This window comes from Hemicordylus capensis, chromosome 2 (assembly GCF_027244095.1).
Source record: "Hemicordylus capensis ecotype Gifberg chromosome 2, rHemCap1.1.pri, whole genome shotgun sequence".
NCBI lineage: Eukaryota > Metazoa > Chordata > Lepidosauria > Squamata > Cordylidae > Hemicordylus > Hemicordylus capensis.
This window is the reverse complement of record NC_069658.1, coordinates 428,278,441-428,294,745: the sequence shown is the minus strand read 5'-3', so window position 1 is coordinate 428,294,745 and position 16,305 is coordinate 428,278,441. Positions and strand designations below refer to the sequence as shown.

General features: G+C 43.8%; 1 pseudogene; it reads right to left on the bottom strand.

Moving 5' to 3' along the window:
* Positions 1-1,083: 1,083 nt before the first annotated feature.
* On the bottom strand, positions 1,084-16,100 carry LOC128344046 (17-beta-hydroxysteroid dehydrogenase type 6-like; annotated as a pseudogene).
* Between the last annotated feature and the right edge of the window lie 205 nt (positions 16,101-16,305).

The window sequence follows — 16,305 nt, the reverse complement described above, 5'->3', positions numbered from 1 at the left end:
CCCTGGTCCCATGTGTACTTGTATGTAAGTTTATAGTTCTGGTGAGGGGTTCCCCCCCCCCTTCACATTACATTTTAAGGGCTACTTGTAAAGTCCAGTCTTCTCTGTGCTGAGTATGTGCTGTACAGCAATGATAGCTTCCCTTCCATGCTAACTGTGGAAGGCATTTATTTTATTTTAGCATTTATATCTTCCTCCAGGGAGCCCAAAGCAGTGTACCTTGTTACATTTACTGTCACAACAAGTCTGTGAGGTAGGTTAGACTGAGAGATAAATGACTGCCCCAGAGTCACCCAGCAAGTTTTGTGGCTGTATGGGGTTTGGACGTGTCATGACTGTTCTGCAGCAAAGACGTGAAGGGGAGGAGAAGGAGAGGAAGGCAGGGCAGAGCAGTGCTGGGGGGTGCATATTCAAATCTTGTCCCCAGGCCCACTGCAGTCTTTCTATTTCCCTGCTTCTGGTAGTTGTTGCTGGTTTCTACCTGATATTTCTTTTTAGATTGTGAGTCCTTTTGGGACACGGATCCACATCCATCCATCCATCCATCCATCCTTTTTCAATATCTCTGAGAATGTTTGTTGAAAAGTGATATTCAGTATAAATATTTGGAGGAGGAGAAGATGTAGCAGGAGGCTGCTCTTAACACGGCTGTAGGTTTCCCTATTCCCTCAATGCATGGGAGAGGTGATTTCTGCTGATCTTCCTTGCTGCTTATAGTGTTCTGTGCCTTCTAAAAACATCTCCCTGACATGGAAGGCAGAGTGCACTTACAGAGGTAGGAAAAATCAGTGAATGTTGCTGCCCCCAGCACATATCCATGCATGCTGAAGAAGTGGGGACACCTTAGTCACGATCCCAACAATCATGATTGGAGCAAAGGGCAAAAAATGCATAAGCCAAGAGCAGAGAAATCAAAGGAAAAGGAAAGGCACCTGTTTAAAAAGGTTACTTGATTGTGAAGGCTGAATGCGCTTAGGCTATCAGAGAATGCTGTTGGGGCATGTATATTTTACCCCCAGTAGGTAAACAGCAGATCACTAGGGAAGAGCACACACTCCACTTACAGCGTAGTTAGCACAGGGTTTAGGTGTTGCAGCTATTAAGAGAAAACACATGGAGATTCTTGTAGAACTAAAATGCAAATATTTATTGGTTAAGTACACTTGGATAGGAAAGATCTAATCCTAATCTAAAAGACTACATAATGAATAGGTAAGGAGGGAGAGAGATGTTTCCATCTGCTCTCTAAGAGGAAAGGAAGGCTTGTGAGGATCAACAGGAAATACCTGAAGAGTAATATCAGGGGTCATAGAGATAGAGACAGGTAGACCCTTACTCACCACCTTTACTCCCAGTGCCCCAAGTGGTCATTAGGATAGTTGGTACAAAAGGTTGATGCACTGGAACACCATCTCCAAACATCATAATCGACACTTTCTGGGCTGGCTTGGGCAGAAGAAATTCCAATATGAAGTCCGCCAATGAAGCTGGCAAATAAGAGAGAGGAATGTAGAGGAACTTTGCATCCCAGCCAGGTGTGTAGCGAATACATGGGCTGCTGGATGTCAGGGCATGTTCGACCAGGCAGAGGTTCTTGCTGCTTTTATCTATGACACGTTGTAATAATTTGCGATCTATGTGTGGAAAATATGAAGCAAAGGGAAATTTAAGTCCACAACAATAGAGGTGATATGCTGACATTTTTGGTAGCTGAAGGTATATAATAATTACTGCTTGTGGAAGTCCTCAACAAAGGGGAGGCAGACACCTAGAACAATCCTCAATGCCTGAGAACTGAGTCTCAGTCAACTTTGTGGCCTTCATATTTGTAGACACACAACCCCCCCCCAACAGAATTACTAGAAAATAACTTGTCCTTTTTACTCACAGCTCTCAAAGTATTGCTCTCCATAGGATTCCTTGATTTCAGAAGGGACCCGGCGCCACACATCCAATAAGACTTCTTGTAAATCTTTGGTAATATGTGTTTTGAAATCCCCAGGCTCAACAATGCTGACTTTGACACCAAAAGGATGGATCTCTCACCTGAATTATGACCAAAATATCATGGCATGACACTTCTGATAGAGCCACTATATGAAGTTTTAAGTTTAATATGTACATTGTGCTCCTGAGAGTTATTGCTCAGGATTGTTCTGCCCTTCTGGGTGGACCCGCCCTCCAAATAGCCAAAAGATTCTTTGGTTTTTGAGGCCTAAATCAAGATGAGGAGGATGGAGTGCCTGACACCAGCAATGTGTCCCACAGAGATGTGGATGCATGGAGGGCAAGTTGTAAGCAGTGTTGCCTCTAAAATGTACACATGTGCGTGCACTCTCAATTTTTTTTATGTATGCTCAGTTAATTTTAAATCCAGCTCAGATTGAATCAGCAAGACCCCATTCTGTATGCACACACTGCTTTGATACTGCTGCCTAGAACAAAACCTTTTCCACACAGAGATTGAGGGGGGGGAAATAGAAGGAACACAGGTTGTAAGCAAACATAATGTGTGACATAGCACAAAATCACTACTGATCATGTGGCATGTCTATAAAGTCATCAACCACAGCTTCTGATTTCCTGGCTTTGGGGAGCTTGAGCCAAAATAAGATAGCCTTGACTCTGGTCTTAAAGTGGCAAGCTTTCAACCATAAAATGGTTTGTGTAAAGGAAATTTTTTCATAATATATTATGCATTATTATACAGGTGAAACTCGGAAAATTAGAATATCGTGCAAAAGTCCATTAATTTCAGTAATGCAAATTAAAAGGTGAAACTGATATATGAGATAGATGCATTACATGCAAAGCGAGATAAGTCAAGCCTTAATTTGTTATAATTGTGATGAGGTCCGATATTGTTCTATTCTTCAATCCTTGTCTTCTTGGTTCCATGTAATATTCTAATTTTCTGGGATTGTGGATTTGGGGTTTTCACGAGCTGTATGCCATGATCATCACAATTATAACAAATTAAGGCTTGACTTATCTTGCTTTGCATGTAATGCGTCTATCTCATATATCAGTTTCACCTTTTAATTTGCATTACTGAAATTAATGGACTTTTGCACAATATTCTAATTTTCCAAGTTTCACCTGTAGGGTCTTAAAACCATCATTGTTATATACCTTGGTGTAACGAACAAGCAGTAACAACCTTTCCTTTCCTGTTACTGGAAGTGAACCCTGTCTTGACTGATGGGCAGTGACCTCTAGGGATCAGTCACTCAGCACACGGTGGTTGGGACCTTGAGGGCCATGCGGGAAGAAGAGAAGACTTTCTTTGTTGTCAGTTGGAGGCTGATTGTGCTTGCAACTGGATATGTAGCCATCGAGGTGGCTACTAAAATGGACAGCAGATCCTTGAGAGACAAGATTGTAGGATACGTGAAGCTCTGTTGGAAGACTACTCTGTGAAGAGCAGACACAGCTGAGGAGGTGAGCAAGCTTTTCTAAACATCTAGCCTTTCCCCCTTCAAACTAACAGGAAGAGGGGAGAATTTCAGGAGCTGGTTTCTCTTTAAAGGATAAGTGTGTGTGTGTGTGTGTGTGTGTGTGTGTGTGTGTGTGTGTGTGTGATTTGCCAGGGCTAGCAAACTCCAGTGTTATGTTTGTCCCTGCCTGGAGGGAGTGGAGTCAGCTAGGGCTGGGGGAGGTCCCACATTCATTTGACTCACCTCCTGTGTCTCAGTTGGAAGACTACTCTGTGAAGAGCAGACACAGCCGAGGAGGTGAGCAAGCTTTTCTAAACATCTAGCCTTTTCCCCCTTCAAACTAACTAAAAGGAAGAGGGGAGGTTTTCAGGGACTGGTTTATCTTTAAGGGATAAGTGTGTGTGTGTGTGTGTGTGTGTGTGAGAGAGAGAGAGAGAGAGAGAGATGGAGATGCCAGGGCTAGCATTTGCCAGGGCTACCAAACTCCAATGTTTTGTTTGTCCCTGCCTGGAGGGGGTGGAGTCAGCTAGGGTTGGGGGAGGTGCCACATTACTTTGACATTCCTTTGACTCACATCCTGTGTCTCAGTTGGAAGACTATCTCTACATAAGAGGTGAAGGCCCAAGAGAATGTGAACAGAGCATAGGGACAGCAAACAGGAGGTTGGAGTTTTTCAGGAATTTAGTGGGAAGTGTGTGAAGGAGCCTGGAACAAGCCCTTGTGATCACAAGGAGCCTAGTGGAGAATAGAATGTCAGTACAAATCCCTCCCTCATATTCTTGGGAAAGGCTGTTTGGACAGTTACAGCTGAAACCAATCCTTCTAATAAACTATCTAAGAAACATATAATAATAAACATATAATAAAATACTTCTAATAAACTACCTCTAAATACTGTAAACAGCTAACAAAAACAGTATGAAGATAGAAAGTCAGCAGGGGAAGGGGAACTTCCCAGTGTATTACACAGAGTGCCACATGTATGATTATTTGCCAGAAGTCATGGGTGTGTGCTTGGTGCAAGGAGCTCCTGGCTGTCAGGGAACAAATTTGTTTCCTTGAGACCAAGGTGGCAGATCTGGAGAAGATCAGAGAGACAGAGAGGCATGCAGACGAGACCTTCAGGGACGTGGTAGAGGCATCCCACTCCAGGGCTGATAGCTCCTCTGTTGTAAGGGAGATTGAAGTTCTTGAGCAAGGAGGACATTGGTCTGAGGAAGAGGGAAATGCTCCTTTAGAAGGGACCCCTTCCATGGATGATGAGCTCATATCCTCTCGCACAGGGGATACTCCTCTGGGGGGGTGGGGGCCTCCTGGTAGTGGGTGATTCGATCATTAGAGGTATAGAGAGATGGGTTTGTGACCCATGTGTTAACCGCACGGTGACTTGCCTGCCTGGTGCGAAGGTTGTGGACATCACACAGCGTCTAGATAGGCTCTTAGGCAGTGCTGGGGAGGAGACAGCTGTCGTGGTGCATGTCGGCACCAGCGATGTGGGGAAATGTAGTTGGGAGGTCCTGGAAGCCAAATTTAGGCTGATAGGTAGCATACTGAAGTCCAGGACCCACAAGGTAGCATTCTCAGAAATGCTACCTGTTCCATGCACAGGTACAGTGAGACAGGCAGAGCTGAGGGGTTTCAATGTGTGGATGAGATGTTGGTGCCGGGAGGAGGGGTTTAGATTTGTTAGGAACTGGGATACATTTTGAGGAAAGCAAGGCCTGTACAAAAGGGATGGGCTGCACTCAAACCAAGATGAAACCAGACTGCTGGTGCTTAAAATCAAAAAGGTTGCAGAGCAGCTTTTAAAATGACGCCTGGGAAACAGCCAATGGAAGCTGGGCAGTATCCCGTTCAGCAAAAGCCATCCTTTAAAGTGCGAGGGTGCGAAGGATTCAGATAAAACAGAAGGAGACAGAGCAGAACTGTATAAAGGGCAGACAGAACCCTGTGCCAGCTGGTCAAAGAGTTAAAAGGCATACATCAGGTGAGAGATTCAGTGTATAGTATATGCCAATGCCAGAAGCCTCCAAGCCAAGATGGGTGAGCTGGAATGCTTGGTTGCTAACACAGAAATAGCTATAGTGGGCATTACAGAAACATGGTGGAACAGTGAGAACCAGTGGGACATTGTTATCCCTGGTTATAAACTCTATAGAAAGGACAGGGAGGGGCGCCTTGGAGGTGGAGTAGCACTGTATGTTAAAGAAGGCATAGAATCTAACAAGCTAGAAAACGTAGGTGGACTGGAGTCCTCCACAGATACGCTGAAAGGGATACAAGTCCTAAAAGGGAACGTGCTATTGGGGATGTACTATCGCCCTCCTGATCAAAATGCTGACAGGGACAGGGAGTTGCAGGAGGAAATCAGAGAGGCACCAAGGAGAGGCAGGAAATCAGAGAGGCACTCGAAACTGGGGGAGTGGGTGACAAAGTGGAAATGCGGTTCAATGTTGGCAAGTGTAAAGTGATGCACAGTGGGACGAAAAACCTCAACTTCAAGTATACGCTGATGGGATCTGAGGTGTCTGTGACTGACCAGGAGAGGGATCTTGGGGTTGTGATGGACAGTTCGTTGACAGTGTTGACTCAATGTGCAGCAGCTGTGAAAAAAGGCCAATTCCATGCTCACGATCATTAGGAAGGGGATTGAAAATATAACAGCTAATATTATAAAACCCTTATAGAAAACTATGGTGCAGCCACACTTGGATTACTGTGTACAATTCTGGTCACCACATCTAAAAAAGGGCATTGTAGAACTGGATAAGGTGCAGAAGAGGGCAACCAAGATTATCAGGGACCTAGAGCACCTTTCATATGAGGCAAGGCTACAACACCTGTGGCTTTTTAGTTTAGAAAAAAGATGACTGCGGGGAGACATGATAGAGGTCTATAAAATCATGCATGGTGTGGAGAAAGTGGTAGAGAGAAATTCTTCTCCCTCTCCCATAACACTAGAACCAGGTGTCATCCCATGAATTTGATTGCCGGGAAATCTAGGACCAACAAATGGAAGTACTTTTCACACAACGCATAATCCACTTGTGGAATTCTCTGCCACAAGATGTGGTGACAGCCAACAACCTGGATGGCTTTAAGAAGGGTTTGTATAACTTCATGGAGGAGAGGTCTATCAATGGCTACTAGTTGGAGGGCTATAGGCCACCTCCAGCCTCAATAGCAGGACGCCTCTGAGAACCAGTTGCAGTGTAGTAACAGCAGGAGAGAGGGCATTGCCTCAACTCCTGCCTGTGGCTTCCAGCAGCATCTGATGGGCCACTGTGTGAAACAGGATGCTGGACTAGATGGGCCTTAGACCTGATCCACGAGGGCTGTTCATATGTTCTTATGTTCATCATGTGAGGGGTACGTTTCCAAGGAAAAAGGGTTTTAGTCTAGGGAACAGTTTGCTAGTTAGTTTGCATCAGGAACATTTTACCTTTTGTGCGCTTTGCAAATCCTTACAACTGTTCTATTGTGTTCTATCTAGAAGTTAGAAGGAAGTGCTCATCTCAAAGCAACAACTGGGCCAGAGTGCTCCATCCTACCCAGCAGCGGTATCCAAGAGCTCTTTAGCAAGGTAGGATAAAAAGCCCTTTAATCCAGTTTATGCTTAGCAGATGACCATTCCTTTCCCTCCTACTTTGCTGCCAAATTTGGGGAAGACACATTTCCTACCCTATTTATAATTGTACCCTATTAAGTGTCTGCCCCTGACACTGGGGAAACCACAACACTGTGTGAAGGAGGTTAGCACAGTAGGATATGGTTATCACACTGGGCATTTCTTGCCAGTGTCCTCCACTTGAAAAATGCTGAAAAGAGTTTTCCCCACTGTAAAAACAAAGACTCCTGAGCCTAATCTAGGAGTTAGGAGAGATAACATTTCTCCCTCTCTCACAACACTAGAACCAGGGGTCATCTCATGAAACTGAGTGTTGGGAAATTAAGGACAGACCAAATGAAGTACTTTTTCACGTAGCACATAATTAACCTATGGAATTCCTTGCCACAGGATATGGTGATAGCCACTAGCTTGGATGGCTTCAAAAGGGGCTTAGACAAAGTCATGGAGGACAGGACTATCAATGGCTACTAGTCTAGTGGCTGTAGACCACCTCTAGGCTCAGAGGCAATATGGCGCTAAATACCAGTTGCAGGGGAGCAACAGAAGGAGAGAGGGCATGACCTCACCCCCTGTCTGTGGGCTTCTTGGAGGCATCTATTGGGCCACTGTGTGAAAAAGGATGCTGGACTAGATAGGCCTTAAGCCTGACTCAGCAGGGCTTTTCTTATGGAACAACACAATCCAATAAACCTCCGCAAATGCAAGCTTAAATTTATTTATGTGCTATATGTTGCTGGACAACTGAGGTGTGGACTTCATGGTTCAATAGGGTTTTGTGAATAAATAGACTAAACTTAGTTAAGGATTTTTTAAAAATATATAAATTAGTTGAAAAGTGGCCCTGCTAGTTTTAGTCAATGGGATCTTCTTATCACAGAAGTCAAGTGAAGTTTTCCTGTCAGCATTCTGAGAATGGGGGATGGGCAGGAGGACACTGAGGTAATTTTGAGAGCTGAGGTTGTTACCCGCTGCCTGACAGAAGAGAGAGGATGGGTGGCGGAGGGGAAGAAAAGGGTGCTGCAGTCCTGTGCAGGCTTACTCAGAAATGAGCCCTTGTGAACAGAGATGGACGTGTGTGTGTGTGTGTCTTTGCATTGTGCACGCTTCTTGTTTGTATATTGTGTTCTTATGTGTGTGCGTGCACATGTGAGTATATGTCTGTGTTGTATAAGTGTATGTTTGCTTATGTGTGTGTATGCTTGTGTCTGGGTTGCCTGTATGAATGTGTTTGTGTGTGTGTGTGTGTGTGTGTAAATTTGGTTTGTTTGCATGTGTGTGTGCTTGTGCATGGGTGCATGTGTTTGGGTTGTGTACTTGTGCATGGGTTTTCTATTATGGTGTTTTTGGATAATCTATTCCTTCATCCAGGCCAGCTTTATTCCAATCCGGGAGTAAAGGCAGGGCTAAAAAACCAGCCAGCAGCAAGAGGACTGAAAGCAGACTATTTGTCTCTCTGTAAATGGCATCTTTTTCATTAAATCATTAACATCCATGGTTCTACTCCACTGTCTTGTCCTTACATAACACAACACTCTCCTCTGGATTCTACAGGTATGTGTGTGTTCATGCATTTGTATTATATATGTGTGTTGGTGTGTGCATGTTTCTGTGGTGTTTGTGGTTCATGTGTGTTTCTCTTTGTGTGTGTTTGCAAGCAGATTTGTGTGTGCTGCATGCATGTTGTGTTATCCAAGCCTGAACATTATACATCAGTCATTTTCACCAAATTTGTAGAGAGAGACAACAAAAAACACCAGATAAAGTTTGAGCAAAAACAGATGAATTTGTCAATTTTCAGCACTTTAAAACTTTCTGTACCTGTGGCAATTTTCACTGAATCACTTTTAAATCATCAGATCTGTAGACTTGTTTAGTAGATCAGGCATGCCAAGTTTCAAGTTACTAACTACTTCGTTATATTTATAAGCAATACAAACTTTGAGGCTTATAATGGCAGATTTTTATTTTATTTTATTTATTTTTTTATTTTTTGCTGCTGGCCTTATCTGATGGGGCATTCTTCTGCCCCTCTGGAATCTGGTCTGGAATCTGGTCTGGAATCTGGTTTGTGGAAACCAGAACTTATGCATACTAGGAATTCTAAGAAAAGAGGCATAGGATTTAGTGCTGTAAGTAATGGAGGAGAGAAAACAGTTCTGTAAGTTTCTAATTCTGTCCTTGACAGCAGTCACTTTTCCACTACCTGTTATTCAGCCCAGTTACTCTGTCTTTAGCTGGAGGACCACCCTCATGCCACTTAATCAAGCAAAAGAGGAAAGCTGCAGAGCTGCTATGGTACCTCAGACTGTCTGAGAAGGATTCTATGCCATACTTGGATGGAGTATAACCTCCAGAGAAGTTTGCCAATCTTCCCGCCACACTGCTGATGTTGACTATCCTCCCTCTGGCTCTTCTCACCAGGGCCAGCATGTGCAGCGTCACATTGATCGTCCCAAGCAGGTTGACATTTATTACCTTTGCAAAGTCATCCTTTGTCAGCCATTCAGTGGGGGCCCATGGAAAACCTATACCTGCATTGTTTACCAAGCCCCAGAGCCTTGTGTGAGGAGAGAATATACATATTAAAAACTATCCATATCATTTCAACACTTTAACTATCTTAAAAATGGGATATAATCATCTATTGTAGATTTCATGTGGTTGTTGCACTTTATATAAATGTTGATACATCTTCTAGAATTTTTTAAAAAACCAACCTTTTTATTCAGCTCAAAGTTGAGTCACACATTCACTGATGTACCAAAAAGCATGGAGATTGTAAGGTACCCAACCTTAACCTCTATACTGTATAAGCAGTAAACAAGTTCCTCTACATTCTCATATATTGTTCTCACCTAATGCACCCACTCCTTAATTTCCTTAATGACCTTAACTTCAAATGCTAGCAAAATAATACTCAGGATAATCCAACACAGTTTAGAGGCCTACGTGAAAAGGGAAATGCCAGATGTTCAAGATGGTTTCAGAAAAGGCCAAGGAACAAGAGACGTCATTGCTGATGAATGCTGGATAATGGAGAAAGCCAAAGAATACCAGAAAGAAGTCAATATGTGCTGTATTGACTACAGAAAGGCCTTCGATTGTGTCGACCATGTCAAGTTGTGGAATATCCTTAGGGAAATGGGCATCTCAGAAAATCTCATTGTTCTCATGAGAAACCTATACACAGGAAAGCCCCAGGCTAGATGGAACATGATGAAACAGACTGGTTCCAGATTGGCAAAGGATTGAGACAAGGCTGCATACTTTCTCCTTGTTTAGTCAGCTTATATGGTGTAGGGATGTGCACAAAACCGGTTTGCCCGGTTTGGTTCAAATTCAAACCAGGTTTGAACCAGGAGGGGGTTGTTTGGTTTTGAACCGGTTCAAACCAGTTTAAACCGGTTCAGACACCCAAAAATTGGTAGGATGGTAGCTGGCACCCAGGGGTACCTGCCACCCAAACCCCAAAGCAATTGGACACTCGTACGATTTTTTATGAAGTGAAATTTTTTATGAATTTTTTGAAAATTATTTCTATTTTTTCTCATAGGATATAATTGGACTCCAAACAGCCCATTATTCCTTATTGTGGAGCACCCATGGGTGCCAACAACCATGCAAACCCCAAAGCAATCAGACACCCCTATGGCTTTTTATGAATATTTTAAATATTTTTAATTATTTTTCTCATAGGGTATAATAGGATCCGAACCAGTCCATATCCCCTATTGTGGAGCACCAAGGGGTACAAAAGTGGGGTAGGTGGTAGACAACCGGGGTGCCTACTATCCACAAGGCAATCGGACACTCCCCTGATTATTGGTGAATTTTAAAATTATTTTGGAATTCCTCATAGAGAATAATGAGGATTGCAGCAAATGTATAGCTTCACATCGGGGAGAAAGGGGTGTCCTAGAGTGGAGTGTGGTGGGTGGTAGTTCCCAAGGTGGGCAAGGAAGCTATCAGAATTATTTGAAAGGAATTGGGCAAAAGCCTGGTTTTTAAGTGATTTTTGAAGTTTACGCGACTTTAAGGTTTTTCTCCATAAAGAAGCATGGAGGTGTCAACAAATGCATAGCTTCACGTCGGGGGGGAAAGGGGTGTCCAAGAGCAGAGTGTGGTGGGTGGTAGTGCCCAAGGGGGGGGGCAGGTAGAATTATTTGAAAGGAATTGGGCGTGAGGTCTGGTTTTTAAGTGATTTTTGAAGTTTACATGTCTTTAAGGTTAGCAATGAGAGTGGATTCATGGTTTGTCATTGAAAATCTTATATGCTACCAAAGAATCTACACTCAGAATACTTCAGAAACAACAAAGCCCAGTACCCATGGGTTAGCAACCCATGGAGGTGGTTGGCACCCTTGCTCTGGTCCACCCCAGCACCCCCCAAGTGCAGTTATGGGGCTGCTGAAACCTCCATTCTTCCCTATCGACAAAAACCTTAAAGCCACTTGTGGGGTGCTGGGGTGGCCCAGAGCGAGGGGTTGTGTAGTGCACATAGGGTGCCAACCACCCCCATACCCACAAGCCCGTGAGGTACTGGGTTTTGTTGTTTCTGAGGTTTTCAGTGTAAATTATCTGGTAGCATATGCGATTTTCAGTGAAAAACAAGAATCCACTCTCATATGCTACCAGAGAATCTACACTCAGAAAACCACAGAAACAACAGAACCCAGCACCCCATAGGTTAGCAACCCTTCCCCTGGCCAATGTGGGGTCAGTAAAGAGTGGCAAGAAGCAAAAGAGCCAATGGGTAACAATTGTCAGCAGGTCACCCCATGCTTTAGGTCACCGATCAGAAGGCAGGAAGGGCGGGAAATTCAAAGAGATGTCAAACACAAAATGGAGACTGACTCAGAGATCACCACAAAATGGAGGTCCGAAACAACAAAATGTTTTGTAGCCGAAACAGGGATGTTTTGTTTTGTATACAAAACTTTTGGATCTGGAAAAAGGATGTTTTGTTTTGTCTACAAAACACCCAAAACGGGCTGTTTTGGGTACAAAACATTTTGTATCCGAAACGTTTCGCACATCCCTAATAATAACTCCCTTTTGAGTAGATTTCATTGTCATTTTGAGGACGATTTTGTTCCTTTTCCACTGCTGTCTAGACTCTCTAGAGATGCTAGATTAAATTTGAGAGTGTTTAGACTACTAACGATATGCTACCAGCTTGATCTTCATATTCTAAATGGTGCTATAGAGTTGGATCATCCGGCCCATTTTACTCATTGGACCGGCAATAATCCTTCGTTGATTAACTATATGGCCATTTCTCGTAATACGAGAAATGGCTTTTTTCGGCTTTTTTCAGGGTGATTCCTCGCCCTGAAAGTGATCATCTTCCCCTTGAGTGTTGTTTTTGGGTAACTGACCGGACACCCGTGCTAGACTGTGTAAATGCCAGTGGAAAAACTGAAAATTTTGTTCCAGGTAGAAAGTGGACAAAAAGCAGTGCTTTGCAAGTTTCTGCTTTGCTGCACTCTGCGGAGATGTCTGAAAGGCGGGACTGGATTTTAAAATTATCCCCCATTTATCAGATGGAAGACATCCTTGGTTACTATGAAAATATTGTGAATCGTATTCTCCTGGCCATGTCAAAATCTAATATGGAGTCTATGCACCCAAACCGACTCCCATCCAAGCGATGGTATGACAAAGAATGTCGGGCAGCAAAAAAGGAATTGGTGGGAGCTTTCAAAAGCTTTACTATTGACCCTGGTAGCTTTCCTAGAGTGGAGTTTGCAAAAAAGAAAGCACAGTATAAACAACTAATTAAGAGGAAGAAGCAGGTATCAATCAAAGAGGGTTGGAAACTTTTGATAGAGGCAGCTAAGGAGAAAAATCAGATTAGGTTTTGGAAATTGGTGACCCCTGCATTAAATAAATCAACACCTTGTCTCCCGCCACGTATTTCTGTTGAAATCTGGGAAGCCCACTTTCATACGTTGTATCAAAAACCAGCCATCAAAGTCAGTGGTAACACTGACTTTGAACAGCAACTCCAGACTTTGGATACTCCGGTGTGGGCCCCTGTAACACATGCAGAGGCTGAGAGGCTGATTAGTTCAATCCTTCGGGGAAAGCCCCTGGAATTGACAGTATCACTTTAGAGACTCTTAAAGCAAATATCTCCTGGTGGGTCCCACTCCTCTGCTATCTCTTCACGGCTATAGATGTAACAGCGTTAATACCAAATGAGTGGAAAGTAGCTATAGTGGTCCCAATTTATTAAAAAGGACTTAGGAGTGATCCAAAAAACTATCGTCCAATCAGCTTGCTAAGCATAATTAGCAAAATATATGCTAAACATCTGAAAAAGCTAAAAGATTGGCTTGAGGAAAGGGATATCCTGGCTCTAGAGCTGGCGGGCTTTAGAGAGGGAAGATCCACTTTGGATCATGCCCTGGTTCTTCAATTTCTGTAGGCTAAGTATTCAACGAAGCCACATAGAGGACTTTTTGCAGCCTTTGTTGATTTAAAATCAGCGTTCGACCTTATCCCTCGAGAAAGACTCTGGAAAAGACTCTGGGATTTGGGCATCGAGAAAAGACTGCTTTTGTTAATTTTTACTTTATATTCTGGTTCCACTCTAAAGGTACGTTACAACCTCCAAGGGACTTTGACTGCTGCAATCCCCTCAGATAGAGGGGTCCGCCAAGGATGTATACTAGCCCCTATGCTATTTAACCTGTATATCAATTCTATAGTTTCTTTTATTTCCTCCCCTTCCACACATCCTCCCAAGATCGCGAATAGGCATATCTCCATTCTATTATATGTGGATGATATGGCGATTCTTTTGCTAACACCAATTGGCCTAAAGCGTGCTCTCCTTCTGTTAGATAAATAGTGTACACAGGAGAACTTGGAGATCAATTATCAAAAGACAAAAGTCATGGTCTCTGCTAACTGGCCCAGAGGGCATCAGTGGTCAATAAGCTCACACAGGATAGAGCAGGTTAAGTCCTTTAGGTATTTAGGAGTTCTATTTCATTCTTCCTGTTCACGTAAACCTCACCTCAATTCGGCAATTTTAAAGGCCAAACCAGTAGTTAAATCAATACTCTCTTACTATTACACTAAGGGTGCAGAGGGCTGATTTTTAGTGAATTGTTGAAGTTTACACGTCTTTAAGGTTTTTCCTCATAATGGAGCTTTCAGCAGCCCCATAAGTGCACTTGGGGGGTGCTGGGGTGGCCCAGAGCGAGTGGTGGTGTAGTGCACATCGGGTGCCAACCACCCCCATGGGTTGCGAACCCATGGGGTACAGGGTTCTGTTGTTTCTGAGGTGTTCTGAGTGTAGTTTCTATGATAGCAAATTAGAGTGGATTCATGGTGTCTCATTGAAAATCTCATTTGCTATCATAGAATCCACACTCAGAATACCTCAGAAACAAGATAACCCTGTACCCCATGGGTTCGCAACCCATGGGGGTGGTTGGCACCCTATGTGCACTACACCACCACTCACTCTGGGCCACCCCAGCACCCCCCAAGTGCACTTATGGGGCTGCTGAAAGCTCCATTATAACTTCTTATGAGGAAAAACCTTAAAGACACGTAAACTTCAACAATTCCCCCAAAATCAGCCCTCTGCCCAAATCCTTTGAAAAAATTCAGGTAGCTTCCTTGCCCCGACCTGGCACTACCACCAACCCCACACCACTCTAGGCCACCCCTTTCCCCCCCAACGTGAAGCGATACGCCCTCCATTTTACCTAATGGGGGAAAACCTTAAAGACAGTTAAACTTCAGAAATTCACCAAAAATCAGCCCTCTGCCCAATCACTCTGCAATTGGGGTGGTAGCCTACACCCATTAGGAACTACCACCCCACCCCACTCTTTTGGCCCAGATCACACTTTCTGCCCCGATCTTCCCCAAAGACACTAAAACTTCAAAAATTCACCAAAAATTAGCCCTTTGCCCAATCCCCCTGAAATTTGGGTGGTAGCCTCCACCCATTGAGCACTACCACCCCACCCCACTATTTTGTCCCTGGGACCCATTTTTAACCTGAATCAACTCAGATTCAGATTCAGATTAATTCGGATCCGAATCGAATCAGGGGTGATTCGGATGGGCCATATTCGGATACAGAACAGAACAGGGGTGTTTCGGTTCAGATCTGAATCGAAACACCGAAAATCCAAATTGCACACCCATAGTCATTGTGATAAGGGCTGTGTTGAAACAATAGCACATGCCTTTTTTACATTGTAGCTTCTATGATGAAGCCAGAGGAAAGCTACTTTCTCCCCTTCTGATAAATTTTAATAGAAGAGCAGATGATATTTTGAGGTTTTTATTTTCTCTATGTGATGAAGATAAAATTAGAACTGTGGCTAAATACTGCTATATTCTTTGTAAAATACGTGCAAATGTTTAGTTTATGTTTGTATGTCTGTATTTGTAATACTGCTGGTCAAGGACCGAATAAATATTATGTCTGTATGATTCAGACTCTTGTTCTTCAGCTATTCTTTATCGGTTTGATCTGCAGCGATATGCAGATTTTCTTTTCATGCCATGTGAAGCTCCAGTTTCCAGTTTCTTCTGTCAAGCAGTTGTTCAGATCACCAGAAGAACCAGGGTAATATCATCTGGTCAGCTGGTAATCCTGACTGCTACCCAGAACATTGGAAGCTGCATGTCTTGCCTCATCCAGGTACAACATAGATACCTGATGAGAGAAGAAGAGAGAGTCAGTCGCCTTTGTTCCCCACGCATCCTTTCACCCACTCGGTTGCTGCAGCCACACTCTCCATGCTGGTGATATCCAGGATGGTGGTTCTCAGTCGCTCCGAGGTGGCCTTCTGCAGCTGCTCTGCTCCCTTCTCAGTAAAACAAGCTGCCAATACCCTCATGCCCTTCGCATCCAGCTGCCTGGCAAGCAGGTTTCCAAAGCCAGAGTCACAACCAGTGATGAAAATGTGTTTCTCTGTCAGGGTGTCCACAGTCTGTCTCTGCCGGTACCATCGGTGAAGGACGTAAATCCCCATCAGGGCAGCCAGGTACAGCCACATGGCTAAAAGCTTCAAAGAAGGAAGGAACCAAGTGGAATCTCTGGAGTGGTTATGATTTCCTCAAGTCCCCGTTTCTTGTAAGCTGAGCAGAGCAGGATCCAATGACTAAGAACAGTAGCAGATGAAGTCAAGGTAACAGGACCTTTATCGCAGCCTCCTCCCTACTCTCCAAAGCTGCTTGAGAGGCAAAAGAGATGTTGTTTGA